General features: G+C 41.2%; 1 long non-coding RNA gene across 6 annotated transcripts in view; it reads left to right on the top strand.

The window, feature by feature from the left end:
- The window catches only part of LOC130922879 (uncharacterized), a 75,191-nt gene that overhangs the window by 3,637 nt on the left and 50,349 nt on the right, over positions 1–21,205 (top strand). The window contains exons 4-5 of one of the 6 annotated variants that reach the window (XR_009064597.1): positions 2,437–9,294; positions 15,823–16,178. This is a non-coding gene — a long non-coding RNA (uncharacterized LOC130922879). Of the gene's footprint in view, positions 1–94; positions 9,947–15,822; positions 16,179–21,205 lie in introns of those variants that run through there. The other 5 variants (XR_009064599.1, XR_009064598.1, XR_009064596.1 and 2 more) reach the window with 5 other exon arrangements.

Below are 21,205 nucleotides of genomic sequence, written 5' to 3'. Positions count from 1 at the left end.
AAGAAAAAAGTTAAATCATGAGTGCCAAAAAAAAAAAAAAGAATGTACTTCATTTTTCAGGTTTTTCTTTTTTTTTTTTTTTAACCCCCTGAAGCCTACTGACATGCAACCTGAGAAGGTGCAAACATGCAATTACTTTGACTTTGAAGTTTGGGGAAGAGGGACCCTTAATCTTTACCAAAGGCCGTTGGAGAAGACGAGATGATGCCCAAATGAAAATGAGTGAGAACATTGACCGATGGATGTGCATTGACTGCAGATTATGGGGGAAGAGCTCATCCTGAACGGGGAGTCTGGAAACGCAATTTTGGTGCAGGCATCAATATTGTGCTCAAGGGTGACTTCTCTGTTGATGAACATAGTTAAACATGTGCATTTGTGTAGGTTTAATCAGTGCAGTATGACCCAAGAACCAAATCGACAGTGGATGTTTACCCATGTTTAAATAAAAGATGAAATCGTATTGATGACTTGACCAGGCAAAAAAAGGCTTTTTGCCTGAAGTTCAGAGAGGTCAACAAGCACTTGAAATGTCATGTCATCCATTTTTGTGACACTGTTCAGCAAGCTCTGTGGAGGACGTCATGCCCGTCAATTCATGGCCAATAAATGAATTACCGTATTTTTCGGACTACAAGTCGCTCCTGAGTATAAGTTGATCCAGCCATAAAATGCCCAACGAAGAGAAAAAAAACATATACAAGTCGCACCGGAGTATAAGTCGAATTTTTGGGGGAAATTTACTTGATAAAATCCAACACATAGAACAGACATGTCCTCTTGAAAGGCAATTTAATATAAAAATACAATAGAGAACAACATGCTAAATAAATGTACAGTGTACAGTGCATGAACAACGAAATGTGAATATACTGTCCTACGCTACGGCCTGTCCTGGCTATACAGCGAACTCGCAAAAGACAATGCTGGACGTCCGTATAATTTGTTGAATCAATTTGGTCCTCGATAGAAAACAGGTTCGCATCAACGTAAATAAATGATAATTAGGTACTATTAGTAATAAGTAACAGGTTAGCATGCGTTCGCTATCATTACCACATCGTTCAAACAACCACACAACTGGCTCTAAGTGACCGATCGCGGGTGGAAAACACACAACAACAACAGAAAAGATGATACACGCAGGCGTTGCCTCTGTAGAGATGATTTAAAAGCATAAACAATGAAAGTAGGTTCGCATCCGTCTATTCTCTCTAGCTAACTCGCCCACTCACTCACTCAGAGCTACGTAGCTGTCAGTCTTCTTCTGGCGTGTCACGTAAACAAGTGCGAGTGCGCCCTCACGTGGGCGTGAAAGCGCCACAAACTAAATGCATCCATTTCAAGATAAAAAAGTCAATAATACAATTGAACATACACTGCCAAAGGCAGAACGCGAACGTGGCCATAGCTATAAAGAGTTATTCAGATAACTATAGCATAAGAACATGCTAACAACTTTACAAAACCATCAGTGTCACTAAAAAACACCAAAATAACATGTGAAATTATATCATAATGTGTTAATAATTCCACACATAAGTCGCTCCTGAGTATAAGTCGCACCCCCAGCCAAAATATGAAAAAAACCGCGACTTATAGTCCGAAAAATACGGTACTTATTTTATACCATGAGACTTCAGGTCTGATTTCCTGGCAAAAGACTATTTTCACTGTAGCCTTTTTTCCTGCACAAACAGGGTGTTCAATGTCAACGGCGGCTGTTTAGTGTAATAACTCGGTAATGCCATATTGTCATTTCTCTGGAGCTATTGTAATGTTTTAATATACTACATTGATATATGATAGAATGTATTACAAAGGTTTCGTATTTTTTTCACTTCGTAAATGATTAAAAGAAGACCAAAACAGTTGACTTTCAGTGGACAGCCTCCCTTAACCTAAAGCCCCAAAATAATACCAATTTGTTGTGAATGATTGATAATGCATATGTTCCTCACATTGAGAGGTTGGTGTTTCGAATTTGGGCTCCAGCTTTACTCTGTTGATTTGGCAAATTAACCCTGTGCTTGTTTGAGATTATTGTAGATAGTAGTTTGTCTATATGTTTGGCTATCAGATCAGGGTCTACCATGTCTCCCAGGGAAGAATCCAGTTCACCGGTGGTAGAGAAAATGGCTGAGTGGATGTTGTTTTTCTACCTATAGATGGCAGTAGCAACACATAGTAGAGCTGTTTTTTCTTTATGAAGCAGGAGAGCCTTTTTGCTTGGGGGTGGAGATGTTTCCGACAATTTCGACATCAAGCACGCTGGAGTGTGCTGGTAGCTATTGTTGGCCATCTTATTAAACTACTTGCCTGGATACAGAGTGTTTCGTTTAGATGGGTGAACGGGGTCATTGTGTTTTCAATGGAAGGCAGCATGTCTGCTGAGTGTGTCCAAATAGAGCTCTAATTATTTTCCCCTGTCTGCAGCTGTTTTTCTCGCAGCTCTCAGGCTTGACGTTGCCAGGAAACGGGAGGAAATTGTAATGCCGGTTCGCCACTGGAAATACAACGAGGAGAGTGAAAAGCCAATGCAAGATGCTGGAGTTTCCATGAGCTCATGCATACAGAATGTCTTGCACAGTCATATGTATGTGAACACGTGCACTGAAGAAGTGGCTTGTGTTTATATGTGCTTTGGAAAGAAAGTATGAACTGTAGAGTTCCAATTACAACAGAATTTGCTGGCAATATGGCTGCAACAAACTTCACTTGCTTTGTAAATATTGGCCGCTGAGGCTTGGTTCATACCGTCGGCCTTAATGAAGAAATCCAATTTTTTTCGTGTTTTTCTGACTTGAGTGAGGCATTAACTTGACGGTCTGAATGGGACAAGTCGCATAGAAGTGGACCATTTCAAATACGATCTAGGTCACTTTCATATTTGGTTAAAAACGGATCTGGGCCACATTTTTCCAGAATGTGGCTGCGGTCTGAACTCTCAAGGTGATATAATCGTAACAAAATGATTCTACAAAATTTGATAGAAATAAAAATGATCACGCTGTAAAGGAGGGAAATCAGAGACAACTCAAAAATAAAAGTGAAAAATGATGCAGCAGACTGGTCCATTCGGTGATAATGTCATTAACAACTCAAATAATTCTCAGTAGTATGCGTGGCCCACACATGCTTGTCCACATGCCTGACAATTTCAGGGGCATGCTCCTAATGAGATGACTGATGGTGTCCTGGGGGATCTCCCAGATCTGGACCGGAGCATCACTGAGCTCCTGGACAGTCTGAGGAGCAACTTGTCGGTACTGGATGGACCTAGACATAATTCCCAAGAGGTGTTCTATTGGGTTTAGGTCAGGTGAACGTGGGGGCCAGTCAATGGTATCAATTCCTTCATCCTACAGGTACTGCCGGCATACTCTAGCCACATGAGGTTGGGCATGGCCGTGGACCAGGAGGAACCCAGGTCCCACTGCCCCGCGTAGGTTTCTGACAATGGTTCCATGGATTTCATCCCAATACCTAATAGCAGTCAGGGTGCCATTATATAACCTGTAGAGTTCTGTGCTTCCTTTCATGGATATGCCACTCCAGACCATCACTGATCCACCACCGAGCCGGTCATGCTGAATGATGTTGCTTGCAGCATAATGTTCTCCACGGCATCTACAGACCCTTTCATGTCTGTCGCATGTGCTCAGGGCTCTCATCAGTGAAAAGCACGGGGTACCAGTGGCGTAGTTGCCAATTCTGGTGGTCCATGGCAAATATCAGTCGAGCGCTACGATGGTGGGCAGTAAACACAGGGCCAACTACAGGACATCGGGCCCTCTGGCCACCCTTAATGGAGCCTGTTTTTGATTGATTGGTTTAGAAACATTTTTTCTTTCTTTTTGTAGAGCTCTGGCAGTGCTCATCCGTTTTCCTCCTTGCACAAAGGAGCACAGACCGATCATGCTGATGGTTTAAGGACCTTCTACGGCCCTGTCCAGCTCTCCTGGAGTAACTACCCATCGCCTGGAATCTCCTCCATGCTCTTGAGATTGTGCTGGGAGACACAGCAAACCTTCTTGCAACAGCAGTTATTTATGTGTCAGTTGGACTACTTGTGAAACTTCTGTAGCGTCCAAGTACCGCACCATGCTATCACTAGAGATGTTAAACCAAGCCAGATGAAAAACTACAGCAGTAGAAACTCGGCTAGGAAAAAATCAGCCCCAAAAAATGAGGGGGAATAAAGTATCGGTGGCTTCAATCTGGAAAACCTTTCCTTTTTTTTTTGCCCGTTTTGTTTTTGCTCCTCCGATGCACCTATTGTTGATTTTATTAACAACAAAGCAGCTGAAACTGATTCACAACCTCCTTTGCTACCCAATTGAACAGATCAATATCCCAGAGGTTTGACTGATGCTTTGATCCAAGAGTGTTCCTCTATTTTTTCGAGCACGACAGGGTGACCCAAAAAAAAGTTCACAGTGCCATAATACAACTTAAAGAGCATACGACACCAGAAAAAAAGTCTTAAATTGCATTATTATGTGAATTAGAATCATATTTTGAGACGATTCGACCATATACAACAATTTAGCAAAGCACAGATGACGAGAAATTAGTCTTTTAATCTGCCGGTTAGCCACGCCTACAATTATAGGGCTTTAGCGTCCCCAACAGGTGGATGACGTCAGCGGTAGACTAGGCTCATCGGTTTTACTATTCAGCCCATTGAGGGGGAATTGTTCAGAACGAGGAAAACGAGACGAAGAGAGCTGCAAAATGTCATTGTTTCAGTCTCTCTACTCCCAATATTTTTACAGGATATTCTTTTTATCCAAGTATTTTCCCCAATAGCTATATAAATGGCTTGAGAAGGACCAGTCAGCCCGTCGAGGGGGAACTATTCACAATGAGGAAAACGCGACGAAGAGAGCGGCAAAATGTCATTGTTTCTGTCTCTTTACTTCAATATTTTTACAGGATATTCTTTTTATCCAAGTATTTTTCCCCAATAGCTATATAAATGGCTTGAGAAGGACCAGTCAGCCCGTCGAGGGGGAACTATTCACAATGAGGAAAACGAGACGAAGAGAGCGGCAAAATGTCATTGTTTCTGTCTCTTTACTTCAATATTTTTACAGAATATTCTTTTTACCAAAGTACTTTCCCCAATTGCTAAATAAATGGCATGGTCATGACAAATAACTTGTGCTAAATGGAATATAAAATAATAAAAATCCATTTATTCAAGACGACATGGCAAAATTACTCCATAATGGTCAAAACAGTCGACTTTACCTTTACTGTCACACCTGCCGAACGATATTTTATGACACCTAAATCGGACATATGTCATTTCCCTTCCCCGGCTTCGGAGAATGTAAACAGACCAGAAGGAGTGACAGCTAGCCGACATGCTAACCCGAACCGAGGGATGTTTCAAAGTCTTCGAAGTGGAAAATCACACATAACTAGCCTGGATTATTTGACATGACGACCCGGTTGTCGAGTTTCTTTGTGGATCGGCAAACCGCCCGGCGGAGAGCAATTTACAGTTCGTTCCCTGGAGGAGGGTGGCTGGAATTGTTGTGTAGCTAACGTGCTAACAGCTAACTGCTAATGAGCGTGAGGATAGCTTTTCACATGCCTATCAATGATCAAACGTAAGTAGTCCTTTATTTAAAGGAATTTTATAGTGTTTACTTTGTAATCACTGTATTCGTATTTGACATAATACAAAACAAGATGTTTACTCAATTCCTTGTAAGTCCAATGGTCCCACAGTAAATATCCACGGTGAATGGGAACCTTTTGAAACTCCAAAAAGGCACAGACGCCTCTCCCGCATACAGAATGATTTTTCTGCAGCCGTTTGGCTGGCGTGATGCAAAAAATAAAAGTATTAATCCGCAAAATCAGCTGAATCCTTCGTCCTCATACACAACAGTACACTGTAGCGTGAAGAGGACGTCTTCTACCGTACACGTCACAGCGCCCTCCTCCTCAATGCGAGACCGAAGCCGGAAGTCACTCATTTTCCTGGCGCGGGATTCAAAAAACTAAATAAATATAGCAATCGCTTCCACACACATCCAAGCGGTCCATATCATTCAGGAGCATAAAATACCGCGTGTATTATGAAATAAACATGCTTTTTCGTGTCACAAGCACTTTAAATGCCATTTTTATTCAGTTTAGAATTAGAATTTAATCACAAATTATACATTATTGTAAAGAACATGTACAGTACACTCTATTTTTCAATGTGTCCTCCCTTAAGTGTCACAACAGCCTCCAGGCGCCTGCGGAACGCTTGACAGGTCTTCTTTATGTAGGATGCTGTCATCTTTTCCCAAGATCTAACAATGGACCTCTCCAAGGCTGCCACAGAAGTTTGTGGCTTCTTACAGGCACTGTCCTCCACAGTTGCCCATATGCTATAATCCAGGGGATTGAGATCTGGACTCTAGGGTGGCCACATATCACCTTGTCAATCAACTTTTTGGTCCGCACAGATCGGCACTTCCAGACCCAGGTTTTCGTGAGGCTGTTCCAGTATCTTTCAGCTTCTTTTTAACTTTGTAGACTGCACATCTGGATATTCTCAGATTTGCTGCAATCTCAGTAGGTGTCAGACCGGCACGCAGCAATTCAGGTACAGCTAAAGTTTTCTTCATTTTCAGCAGAAGCACAGGAATTGTAGAGACGAGAGATTACCAGCTGCATTGAGTGACCTTAATGAATCACTTAAGCATGACAACCTATTTAGATATGTTTCAATGGCTTTTAAACAAGCAGTCAACTGAGTGTAAACTTTTTTTGGGGTCACCCTGTATATTGCTTGGAAGCCTGGCTGTTTGGCACCTACTGTACTTCTTACTTGCCATCAACATTGAGTATGACGTTTTGAAATGAGATTGGGAAATAAGCCTACCACCGTAGATGAGGGGAGGAGGTATACAGGAAGCATATTATTTCCCACAATAGTATTCAACAGCAGTATAACTTCAACATCCCGGAAGGTCATGAGTCGCTTCCGGGTTTACGAACGCAGTTTGAATTATGACAAGTTAGTCAACTGACAGGCAAATATAAAATATCACGCCACGCCCTGATCCACATGTAAGGCCTAAAATTTGTTTACAAGAATTTACCTTTTTCTATTTAAATGCTCACAATTGTTCCCACTTCTTGTTACAGTGCCCTCCATAATTATTGGCACCCCTGAAAAAGTTTTTTAGCTTCTAAGTTCTAATATTTTTTTAAATTCAAATAATATGGGACCTTAGTGGAAAAAAAGAGAAAAATCCAACCTTCAATACAAGTGCATTCATTCAGTGGGGAAAAAATCCCACATAAAGAAAAAATTATTTGACATCAAATAATGTGTGTCACAATTATTAGCACCTCTGGTGTTAATACTTTGTGCAACCCCCCTTTTGCCAACAAAACAAGGTCTGAGGACTGAGATGGCCATGGGAGGAGCTAGGATTTTGTGTCTGGTGAACCATTTCTGTGTAGATTTGGCCATATGTTTAGGGTCATTGTCTTGCTGAAAGACCCAGTGACGGCCTATCTTCAGCTTTCGGGCAGAGGGCAACAGATTTTGATTTAAAATATCCTGGTATTTCAAAGCATTCATGATGCCATGCATCCTAACAAGGTTCCCAGGGCCTTTGGAAGCGAAACAGCCCCACAGCATCACTGACCCACCCACATACTTCACAGTGGGTGTGAGGTGGTTTTCAGTATGCGCATATTTCGTGGCACGCCAGACCCACTTAGTGTTTGTTGGCAAAAAGCTCAATCTTGGTCTCACACAAAAATACACACGGTCCCAAGCTTCAACTGGGACCGTGTGCTTTGGTCAGGGTTGGATTTTTCTCTTTTTTCCATTAAGGTCCCATATTATTTGAATTAAAAAAATATATTATAGGCTAAAAAAACACATCTTTTTCAGGGGTGCCAATAATTATGGAGGGCAAGATAAAGAGATAAAAGGCAGTGTAAAATGAGTAGAGTGAATTTTGGCAGCCTTTGGAGCCTTTTTATAATTGGCTAAAGCTTTACAATCTCCCTACGATTAAAAATATCATGGGAAGCAATGTGGGGAAGCAAGGTAGCAAATTATATTTTCTCAACACCTTATTTCCCAACGCAGAGAACATATATCAATTGGTAGCACTACGCACAGTCATGGTTCTACTTCCCATCATGCATTTGGGATGGCTACAGTATCAGTTACTGAAAGCTCAACAAATACACTAGATGGCAATATTTAGTCACAATATACAAAGTCACAAGTCTTTCTATCCGTGGATCCCTCTCACAGAAAGAATGTTAAGGATGTAAATGCCATCTTGAGGATTTATTGTCATAATAAACAAATACAGTACTTATGTACTGTATGTTGAATGTATATATTCGTCCGAGTTTTATTCATTTTTTTCTTAATGCATTGCCAAAATGTATATGATCGGGAAAAATTATCGGGAATGATTGGAATTGAATCGGGAGCAAAAAAAAGCAATCGGTTCGGGAAATATCGGGATCGGCAGATACTCAAACTAAAACGATCGGATCGGGAGCAAAAAAACATGATCGGAACCACCCTACTTTTGACGTATGAACACTTTCAATATCCGACTTTAAAATCAAGTCTTTTTCATTCACCTTTTTCAGACTTTATAGTCATAATTCTGAGACTAGAATTCTGACTTCAAATCTAAGAATATTGTCAGAAATCTGACTAAAGTCATTTCTTTAAAGTCTGAGAATATAGTCAGAACTCTCAATACTTTTTACAAATGCACCGAATTGTTAATTGTTATTGACTCCACGCAAACGCCATAACTCTGGGGAAAAAATTTTCACGTCAGATACATTCAAATCCCAATGTATTCGTTAGAAACGTTGGTTGAAAATGAAACGTCTTGGTTACTAGTCATGTGACCTTCCCTGCTTTGATACGCACCGCACAAATAGCAAACCGCACGCAGGCTATTTTTTTAGACCGTGACGTCGCATCGTAAAGCGGAAGTAGGACATTATATACACGCCCTCTCATGCAAACCATTATATTTCGGCCTTCTTTCTCCGGTAATCTTTCAAAAACTGACATGCCGATTATTCACTGCTACTATGGAACTTGTAGAAACGACTCTAGACATTACGACATATAAAGGATGTTTTCTTCATGCTCTCCCGGAAACAAAAATTTTGAAGAATGGTGCGACTATGCTACTATGGCGCGGACGTCTAAAAGACCAGTTTAACGCCAGCAAAGTGAAGCCGTTCACGTTTCATATGCAGTAAACATTTTGTTTGGGCCAAGAGGTAAGCCATTCTGATATTTTGAGTTATTTTTCTAGCGTGGCGTTTTTCGTGCTGATTCTGTCTGATAATGAATGACCTGAGGAAAATAAAAAAGTGGTATCTGACTGCCAACGTTGTTACCTTTTCTGTCGTAAAGAAACAACTTTAGTAAGGGGGAAGTGTAAATAAATAGAATTAAGATTTGTTATTAATTAAAAAATGAAGTGTTCGTTGGCTGTCAACGAAGTAACATTTGCGATCGCTACACAAAACCGCAATGTCCACCAAATGAACGGTCAGAGACGTACGAAAGATGGGGCTTATGGTAGTAAAGGATAGATTGTTGAAAAAGGAATGTCATTGTCAGTGGCGCAAGAAAAAGGTGTCAATAAAAAAGCTACGGGAAGCTTAGGTCGGCTCGTTTTTTCCCCCCGTCTTTTTCAGCCGTCAACACTCAAGCCATCTCTTTAACTGAACATTTGTATGTTCTTCCACATCTTTAACAGTGAATTTGGCACCAGGGACATCATTTTCGGACAGAATTGGTAGGTTTAGCTCTGTAAACATCTCCGTCGTACTCTATTCCCATTCATTTCCTATTGGGAAAAAACAAGAGCTTGTCCCCCCTTAGCTAACAGCAGAGCCACATAAGCTAACGTCATAAATATTAATGAGCGGAAGTGACGTGTAGCTTGCGGTACCCCATTGAAGCTTTAGTTTGTCAGTGGTCACGTGATATCTTCTTTGCCGTGACCTTTCATTTTACACGCCCACTTGTGCTTTGAAGCCCCGTGCCATTTGGACCTCCATCGCTACTTCGAACCACACATGGTTATGTGGCTGTACATGTTACTCAACACACTCTTCGCTGTCTTTTCTTTTTGACCATCACTAAAAGTAAATGTTTTTTTCCAGTATCGTAGAATTAATCTGGTGAGAGTTGTTGAATGTGTTTATTTGACCGTCATATTTTCGATGTACGGACTTTCACTTTCTGACTTTAAAGTCTGTAGTCTAACTTCATGACCATCTTAGATGTTAGCTTTATTGAAAGGAGGGAAAACTGGAAAAAGCAGGCTAGCGAACTTGTATCCTTAGCTAGCATAAGTGATTAGCACATTAGCTAAGCTACTTCACTCATGTGATATTACGGCACTGACTGGTGGACTTATATGAGCATCAGGCTTGCTACCAAACTGAACAAACATCTCGACAGTTATTATTTCATTCATGCTAGTTATCTTCCTTCCTCCTTAGCTAGGTGAAGAGCCATTGTGCATTCCGAAGTGCACTTAAGAATTAAGCAAATGCAAACAATGCTTATAATTTCTTTGTTAGTTCAATGTCATGGGGGGGGGGGGGGGGGGGGGGGTTGAATTTTTTAGCCCCCACCACCACATAAAAGTGACTGGTTGCTATGATCGACACTTTTAGTTACAGTGTTTGAGGAATGTTCAAAAAGAGCATTTTAACCCTTGAGTCCTATGATCGCGCTGGCATAATCAATCACCTGGTGTCTTTTAAAGATGGAAAAAAGTAAGGACTACTGTTGCCCAAAATAGCAGAGTAAGAGTTTCTTCACACATCTTAAGTAAAAGTACAGTATAAAGTGCAGCATGGTTAAACTACTCTTAGAATTACATTACAGGACATTTTAGAGGAGGCACTTGCAAGAAAAGTTATGCGCAATACACTTACAGTGCCCTCCATAATTATTGGCACCCCTGAAAAAGATGTGTTTTTTAGCTTCTAATAATTTTTTTTAATTCAAATAATATGGGACCTTAATGGAAAAAAAGAGAAAAATCAAACCTTCAATACAAGTGCATTCATTCAGTGGGGGAAAATCCCACATAAAGAAAAAAATATTTGACATCACATAATGTGTGTCACAATTATTAGCACCGCTGGTGTTAATACTTTGTGCAACCCCCCTTTTGCCAACAAAACAAGGTCTGAGGACTGAGATGGCCATGGGAGGAGCTTGATTTTGTGTCTGGTGAACCATTTCTGTGTAGATTTGGCCATATGTTTAGGGTCATTGTCTTGCTGAAAGACCCAGTGACGACCCATCTTCAGCTTTCGGGCAGAGGGCAACAATTTTGATATAAAATGTCTTGGTATTTCAAAGCATTCATGATGTCATGCAACCTAACAAGGTTCCCAGGGCCTTTGAAAGCGAAACAGCCCCACAGCATCACTGACCCACCCCCATATTTCACAGTGGGTATGAGGTGCTTTTCAGCATGCGCATCTTTCGTGGCACGCCAGACCCACTTATAGTGTTTGTTGCCAAAAAGCTCAATGTTGGTCTCATCTGACCAAAGCACACGGTCCCAAGCTTCAACTGGGACCGTGTGTGTTTTTGTGTGAGACCACCACTGATGCCATGCAAGTACAGTGAGTCCCCGGATTAAGACATACCCGGTTTACGTGATTTCGAATTTACTACGCCGGAGTTTTGTTTTTTTATGTTGACTTTTGTTTTGTGATGCATGCTTTTATTTTGGCGAAGGAAGCATAGAGCAGGTAGTACTAATGGCACGTGAGTAAGAGCACATGTACACACGAAGAAGAACGTATTTGCGCACCCAAGAGGAAGAGCGCATTTGTTCCAACGAAGAAGTCGCACAGCCGAGTGAGAAAGAGAGGGGAAAGCCTGCACGCACATTTGTTGCTTCTGACTCATCCATTGAGGCAACACCTGTATGTAACACCTTTTGTACTATTAATTGTGCGTTTTCAATTGTGATTGAATACTTGGGACGAGTTTATTTGATTTGTTTTTGATGATGTGCGGACGGTAACTGATACATGCTAATCGTTTGTGGATTATTTTTGCTGTATCAGCAGCTAGTTATGAATGCAAATTTCAATTGTGAAATGAAACTGATTTAATTGTATTTTTATTTTAGTTTCATTCTGCAAGTGGTGAATTCATGAGCAGCTGAATAAAGTGCAAACGACAGGGACGTGTCATTGTCATTTCGGAGCTTACTTCGCTGTCTAGCTAAGAATTAGAGCTCCGACGTCTTGGCGAAGATGATACAATGACGTTTAATACATGATTTGGGGTACTTATTTTGAGATTTGGGGGGTATTTGGGGTACTTAAAGAGTTCATTCTGACCTGCGCGGAAATTCGGGTTACATCGCCGGGGGGACTACCTGTTTTGCATACTATAGGCCTACATACCATTTAATACTGAAGTCTAAATGAGCAGGAGTCTAAACAAAGCACACTTCACAGTGACAACTTTACTTTGTAAATCTTCAAAATGCCTGTCACTGGCAGGGGAAAAAACTTGCTTGTAGCCTATGTGACCGAAAAAGGCAAAGCAACCTCAGATAATATTTTTACCCAAAACATAATGGTGAATTTATACCAAAAACACGCCTTCTTGCACATAAAATGCATTCTTCTGCGCACAGAAGGCACGCTGTGTACATGAAACACGTTTTACGGACTCCGTATATCTGGGGTGACCAAACGACCTCTTTTGCCCGGACACGTCCTCTTTATTACGTGCCCTCCGGAGGGTCTGGCCGGGTTTCATAAATTCATGAAAATGTCCGTTTTTTATGATTTTTCACGGGACCAATTTGAAGAGAATCCCTCCGGCCGCTAGGGGGCAGCGCCTCCCTGCGTTGACTAGTAGGAGCGGGAGAAGGAGTAGATCTTCTTTTTTGTTGGTAGTTTACCCTTTGTTTCATGGGGAATTGCCACCATCTACTGACGGTTTGGCGAGAGATCAGACTACAGTAAGGAGTTCAATAAGGAGTTCTAAAAGACGTGGCTCCATACACCTTTCTGTAAGTTTATCTACTGTTAATGTCGATCACGTGCCTTCTGTTGTATATAGGGTTATATGTGTACACAGAGATGCATTATATTGTATGAGTCTCGTAATTGTTCTGCGTTAGTTTATTTGGTTGAATGCTAGTATTACATTCTAAATAGCAGTGTTTCTTATTCGTTTTTTTACTATAAATACGTATATAATGGCAACTGTTGACTTCTGTTAGAGATTTATACTGGTGTAATCTGTAAAATCCCGTTTGGTGTTGCATCTTTGCGCTGCCGATGATTGTAAACTTTTTTCGCAAAGTCTGATTTTGCCTCGACTCCCGACCTCGCAAACAGGGTAGCAATCAGTGAACTCAGCCGCGCTAGGCATTATAGGCAATGTAGTATTGAACTGCTGCATTTGGAAACATGCTGGTTGAATAGCTTGTCAGTTTATTTCGGTTATTGTTTGCGTACAATCTAGAACATTGAATGAGAATAAAAATTGAGTGGGAATAACAATTTGTCAACGACGATTGTCGTGATAGTAATTTAAAAAATGGTTGAGTTGGCACATAGCCTACTGTGTGTGTGTATTGACTGGACTACATTTCCATGGGTCTGCATTATACATATATTTTTTAAACATTATTCGTTTTTTAAAAATGTTTTATTTTTTTTTAATTTGAGTATTTTTTTTGGGGGGGGGGGGGGGGATAAAGCCTGTTGAGTAAAAAAAAAAAAAGTGGGTGATATAGGCATCTTTGAGTGATCTTCGAGTAAAATTCAAGTATCTCAAGGTCGGGCCGAGTGTGCTCTTTTTTGGAAATCAAAATATGGTCACCCTACGTATATCGATTTATTCATATGGAATTGTGGCATGAATCTCCCGTAAATCAGCCCTACATATTGAACTGGAAAGACAGCGCGCAACGCTATTCTTGTACAGTAGGGGGCACTGTTGTTCCAAGCAACCAACCTCACTACGCGGCCCACTTCTCGGAGGCTTGAATGAAGGATGAGATCACAGCAGCTCGGTTTGACAGCTTTAAAAACGTCTGCAGCATGTGTTCATGTATTTGTGATACTTCACCGCTTGCAATAACTCTTTCCAAACTGAGGACATAAACTGTCAGTGACTGCTATGTTTAAATTTCTGTATTCAGAATATAGGGCCTTATTTAAAAAACAGCCTATCTATAACGTGTAGTAATATTTGAGCTGTGCTAGACATGACTGGGGAATCTGTCCCACTCCCATAATGATGGTCAGCAATAATTACTGTTGCTCTGCTGTTAAGCAGCGTGAATGTCAGGTCGTGATCTTGCATGCAGAATGCCACACATAGCAGAGATTGGATATCTGACAGGTGGGGATGACTGCTAGTGCAGGAGCAGCTGTGTTTGGGAGTCGAGCAGCCAGAAATAGCTCGCTAGTATGCGGTTGCCATGGCAGCTTCAGCACCAGTCTGATGAGCTTTGGGGGAGATAGGGTTGATCTCTATGAGGCCTGCCTGCATTTGTGCCGTTAAGCGGTCTAACACCCGATGGCCAGAGTCACTCTGTCTGTAGCTGATGTCATGCATATGGGGCTCGTCAAATATACACAGTCACGAAGGGAAACATTAGAAGTGTGCCAGGAGCTATAATAATAAACACCAGTTGGGCCATTACCCAACACCTCTGTGTCATTCACCAAGTGAGGGCAAAGACATCCTAAAAATAAAAGCGGCACTGTATGTGCTGAGAGTATTAACTTCCACGCAGATGACCCATTTTCCATCTTGGATGGACTGAGGATGGTTGGAAAATGAGAGAGGGAGTGGAGTCAGTCGTGAATCCAAAGCAGGATACAAATCCTGGCGGATTTTGCTTCCGCTAAATCCTTGCCGTCATGTGTTTTTCCCATTGTAATGCTCATCAGGAGCCCCTTTCACATACTTGGCAGTGAAAAAACATAATTCTGTCGATGTAAACAACGCTGATGTAGCATGAGGAGGAAGTCTTTCACACAGAAAGCATTGAAGCAAAACACTAGCATGTAGAACAGCGAGGTCCAAAGTTGTTTCTCTAACAGCCGCTTCCAAAAAAATCACTTTATTAAGCAGATGATCAGAATGGGGGAGTGAATATTGTTTATTTCAATACTTAAACTAATATATACATGTAACTCTTTGGCTGCCATTGGCAGCGATAAACGTCCTATCCATTTTGACTGGGTGGGCTGGAAGCGATTGAATGGAATTGGATTGTACGTCTATCGCCGTCGATGACAATGAAACATGATCACCAAATGCTAGCCTTCCCAGTTAAAATGGATTTGTAGTGAATAACTGTCAAGGGCAGTGAATTAGTCAGTGGAGTTGATTTCAACAAATTCCGTGCAGTCTGTTAGTTATTTGTTAGTTTCAGAGCTCCGGAGTGGCTAAGGTAGCGCGTGAGTCGATGATACAATCTTAGCATGGCAATAAAAAAAAAAAACAAGATAAGTACACATGAAAATCACCGATGACCCATGCAATCAATAGTGTTGGCTATTTTTTCAGGATAAGGTTATTAAAATTTACCATTACATGTTAGTAATTGTAGTATGAACAGAAACATTTGTAATCCAGCAGCTCTGCAGGGAGCAGGACTTAGTGAAATCGCATCGTTTTTTCCACTGCTTATTTTTCATGCAGCCAGCAGCAAGTAACCACAGTTTATATTGTTCTTCATAAGTAATTTATGTAAACTTTCCCTTGCCCATTTCTTCTGTTTCCAGTCTCTAAATGCACATTTCTCCATGTTGCCGTCCATCAGTCCACTCTGCAGACTGATGCTGCATTCGAGGAAGGTGGGAAGTCAGAGTTTCCAACTGCCGACCTGGAAATATGTCATTGGAACGCCACTCGAACTGGGAGGTCTCAGTCGCAAAGTCGAAAAACAAATTGCCCAGACATCATGAGATGCTTCAATCTCAAGTCACACGACAAAATGGAGCTGCCCGTCGAAAAGCCGATTGTCAATAGTAAAACTAAAGAAGGCAGTTTACGATGTGTGCTATTTACCACAGCCGTTGTTTTTCCTCTACTATTTGATCGCTTACGAGAAGGCAGGTTTGCTGGGGGTAAATGTCTTGATGGCCAAAATAAAAACTTATCTTGATGAGCCGTCTTTGTTGTTTACATTCGCTTGGAATGCTTTGAGGTTGCAACTGGTACCGTCTGAGTGGGATAAGTCCGACTTCCCATCCTCAAATGCAGCATGAGCACGTCTGGCCGAAGCACTCCTCTCTGTTGTGGTCGCATTACGCATTTAAAGAAAATAGTCCTGCAGAATGAAATGAATTACGAGATATTGGTGTGACCTTGTTTTGGCAGCAAGGGTATTTCGAACAATGATCTACATTTTCAGTTTATTTGGCTGTCTTAGATCTTAATATCGTTTCATAATGGCATGCTAAGATTGCACCATTGACTTGCGCTAGCATAGCCACTTCGGAGCCCTGAAACAAAAAAATACAAACTGTATGGAATTTGTTGAAATCACCTCCACTGACTAATTGACACCCCCCCCCCCCCCCCCCCCCCGCTAGATCAAAGATTAAGCCTAATGTCTGAAATTCTGAACTTCCCCTTTAAACACTTCTTACAGCAAAACAATCCAGAGGTATTAGAATATTGCTATATATACATATACAAGGGTGTAACGGTACATGTATTTGTATTGAACCGTTTAGTACGGGGTGCTCAGTTCAGAACGGAGGCGTACCGAACGAGTTTCTGACGTAATGTAACCCTTACTTTTTGAGGCTGTGAGTCGATCGGGTTACAGTTTCTTTGTGTAGATTATATTTACTCTGTCTTCTCTACCATAATGAGGACCAACACGGTAGGACAGTATATAACCCAGAAACGTCAACGGCGCAACAACGTGGCCGCCACGAAAACACAGTGAAACGTGGGCGTTAAAGTCAATCAGCCAATGCACAACAGTCGCAGTGCGGCCGCGTGTTAGACGCGTCCCAGAAGTGGCTCAACGCGACACACGTGAAAAGAACCTCAGAGTTTATTATTTGACACGAGACGTGGCCCTCCTGCGTCAATATTACTAGCTAGGATCGGGCAGACTGGAAGTCACTCGTGTAAAAATACGGTGGATCCGGTCGATTTTCAAACTAATATGCAATCGTAACCCACTTTTTGAGTCCATCAGATCTCTTGAGTGGTAGATCGGGGCACAGTTAACTTGTCTTTGTTGATTTACTGCTGTCTTCTCTGCTATAATAATAACCAACATGGCCCCGTGTTCAATACAAAACCCTCCTACCACAACAAAACAAGTAGGAACTAATATTCACATAGGAACTGAAGTTATACAACATAAAATATACAATATAAATGAATACTACATCACATTTATAAAATATGAACACATAATATAATAAATAATAGCCCATTTAAATAAATTGAAATGAGCTTAAAACACCTGTTATTAAATAATAAGAATAATACACAGATCCTGCTTACATAATTAAATGTATTAATTCCTGTTTGGCACTTTAACGTGAGAAATCCACCAATTAAGCTTTTGAAAACCGTTCATAAGAAAAAAAAAAAGATTCATCGAGGCATTTCATTTGTAAAATACATGTTAAAATCTTTGTCATTGGGATTGCTTTTCTCTTTAGCACAGGACTTCTTTTTTTCTTTCTTTCAGAAAGAAAGCTGACCAATACGCGGGGTCTGCAAATTGTTGTTGGATTATTATCTTTAAATACCCGCTACTTTTTGATCAGAATTCTAGCTTTGTATAGGCTAATGATCATATTGTTGAAAGCACAAAAGTGTGTGATAACCAACTAGCACATTTATATTTTACATTTTGTTTTCTTACTGTACCGAAAATGAACCGAACCGTGACCTCAAAGCTGAAGTACGTACCGAACCGAGATTTTTGTGTACCGTTACACCCTTATATATATATGCAAAAAAAATTTTTGCAGAACAAAAAGGAAATGTTAAGCGTCAGCAAAAAAAAGTCAAGACAAAGCAAAACAAAGATAACAGTGTTATATTGAGCTATTTATATATTTATGTAAAACGTAATACTAGAATTCTACAGCGTTTCCTACACTGATTTCAACCTGTGTGTTTTTGACGCCTGAGCTAATGGCACTGAGAAGTGCAACAGAATGTAGGCTGAATTTAAGCTTCTTGTGCAGGCCATGTTCAGTGATATTATCACAATTTGCTGCAGGCCAATAAAAATTGGGCAGTGGGCCGCAGTTTATGAAGTTTTAACACTCGATACTCACTTTTGCTGTTGTGTTAAAAGCAGTCATGGCTGCCTGTCAAGTATTTCGTCACCCCGTATGTTGTCATTAATGTTGTCACGCATGTAATTAGTTAATTGCGTGATGTTGTGGGCCCAGGTTGGGTTTTTGGTTTCCTTTGAATCTGCTTTAAAGGCTCTGATGTGCCCATCTCGCGACATTTTTGTGTTAAAAAAAGGTTAATTGTTTACAGCCCTTGTTTACATTCCCTGCCAAGCTGCCGCACCCACCCAACCACCCCCTAACGTCATCATGCCTAACCTCCGCCTTTCTCATCACCAGATCCCCTGATAAGACTGAAATTCAATACTACCGCTCTGCCTGACAGGAGTAAGTGCATCACATGACTTGTGAATCCTTGTTTACGTAGGGCAGTGTTTTAGTCTAGCGGAGATGTCCTCTCAGACTGCCAAATTTGTAATGCAGAGGAGACAAAGGAGAGAGAATCGACATCATTTCCCTTCCTGTCATCCATCATCATCATTATTTACAGCGGAAAAGGATAAAAGTATTTAAAGGCACAGGGTGACGCAAGGGTTAACTGTGGAGACTTCTTTTTTTTCTCCCCTTCCTCTGCCTGTGATCTGCCCTCCTGTCTCTCTTTGGCACAGCCAAGCTTTGAATAGCATGAGAGAGTCAGACAGGCTTGTTTTGCATACTGTCGCTCTCCTGCATTGACTTGTAGCAAATCCCTGCCCTCGGGAGGCATGTCGGAGGGGATTAATGGGAGGGCCCGGGCCTCACAGAGTTCCCCATTGTGGCGGCACAGCCCTGCACTGTATTTTCATCATGCGGAGTGAGAAAAGAGCGAGCAGGTGGGGTGGTGCCGCTGCTAGAGGAGGGGGATGTTATACAGTGGTGTTATTTCTCACTGTCCTGATTCTTTTGAGTAAAGGGAGGGCGGGAGAGAGTAAATAATGTATTTGGAGCAGCAGGGAGGTGGTGGGGGTTTGACCGCACTCGGGGCATGCAAGGGAAGGCAAGCAAGCATGCACAGGAAGCAGGCGAGCTGGGGATGAGGGGGGTGGGGGGGTTAAGAGGGAAGCAAAGAGGAGGGGGGGCTGTGCTCCTCTGGGGAATGTGGGGCCTCAGCAAGAATGCCGCAATCCTCCACTTCCGCTCTTTTCTGTGTTTCACAAAAACAAACACTGCATAGTGTGCTGCTTCCTGCCATTCTTAATGAAAGACTATGATGAGTATGTTTACATGGAGAGCGGGTCCACAATTTGTAAGAATTATGGCAGTACAAGATTCTGGAAAAAGAAAATATCAAGAGTAACTATTAACTTTTATAGGGCTCTCATTAAAAATACATTAAAATGTATATTTTTAAAAAATGTCGTTACTCTTATTTTTTATTAAGATTTTGTTAGTGCGTAATTTTAGTTGTTTTTTTTTGTTTTGTTTTGTTTTTTTATGTAGTTATATAAATAAAATTGAGACCTGGCAGCCAAATGACCCAAAATTTGATGTCCATGTATGTGGTTACCATGTCTTTCTGGGTTTTTAAGTTTTTCTTAATATAAAGGTTAAGCAGCACTAGCATAAAAAATGTGCTGTGGTCCTTTTGTTTTGAGTGACGTATTCATTGGATTTGAATGAGGTTTTCAATAGTCAATTAATCGAACTCGGAGCTTTCATTTTATCACAGGACAATTCTTGTTTTTTTTTCTTGACCCTGTCATTTGTGAGCTCTCATTTTATGGTTTGTTCGTTGCGTAGCGTGCAGTTAGCATGTTGTAGCAAAGATTGAAAGAAATTTAGTGTTTCTGGTTCAAGGTTTCTATTTAACATGTGTTTTTATTTTATTTGAGGATTTTCCAAGCCACCTAATTTAATTTTGGGTAAAATATTTCCACGTTTTGTGGCTTCAGAGAGCACGAAAGTCCGAAAACGAGAGGAGTGGTTGGTTGAATTTGATGTCGGGTTGTAAAGTGAACTGGTGGACTAATTACTTTAACCTCTACTGCTCACCAACACCCGTTTCCTCACTTGAGTACACTTCCACCCCATTTATGCACAATCTTTGTACTTTAGAACCTTTAAAAAAAAAAAAAAAAATTAACCTCTGTCTGCATAATAATTTAGTTTAAACAAATGAGAATTTTGTCAATTCTCATTTGAAAGCAATGTCTATAAATGGCTCCTAATAGTTATGTGGTGAAGCTTTGATCTAACCAAGCCTTCAACTCGTCAGCCTTCAATCAGCAGGACCACAGTCTTAAAAAGTTGAATCCATTCGTCGAGTTGCGGAACATGTCTCAATGCAATAATCTGGGATGAAATGCTCTTTGAAATCATTTCTTTTTGAGGCTGGATGTCACTCCCCTCCTCTGCCTGCGTTTGACTGTGATGAAACTTGCACTATTATACCATCATCTCCTTATCTCTGTATGTCACTCTCCCTCAGCTCTTTTCTCTTTTACCCACACCAGCTTTTGTTTTTATGGGAGCGATGAAGGGGACCGTAACCTTGGAACATGAGTGAAGCTTTCCCGACTCCCACTGCTTCGATAAAATGGGGGGTCAACACTTTTCTTCTCCTTTGCACGAGATGTAACCTTGAAGCAACTTCTGGATGTGTATTGTCTTCCTGTGCTGCATGGCGAGCTGCAACCCACTCGTTCACCTAGGAACTACAAAGTGGGTTGGACGCCTTACATCTTGTGAAAGCGCAGCCTTTGAAGACATAAGCTTTGAGCCGTGCGCCTCATCAATTCCCCACGCAAAAGTTACATTAGAATGGGAGGCCAGCACCCGACGAGGGGGCGGCTTATCGGACCGACTCGTTTAATGTTATTCATTCATGCGCGCTGTTTATAGGATGAGC

Source organism: Corythoichthys intestinalis, chromosome 10, assembly GCF_030265065.1.
Source record: "Corythoichthys intestinalis isolate RoL2023-P3 chromosome 10, ASM3026506v1, whole genome shotgun sequence".
In the NCBI taxonomy this organism is placed as follows: Eukaryota; Metazoa; Chordata; class Actinopteri; order Syngnathiformes; family Syngnathidae; genus Corythoichthys; species Corythoichthys intestinalis.
The sequence above is the reverse complement of the archived record's forward strand: the minus strand, read 5'-3'. Positions and strand labels throughout refer to the sequence as shown.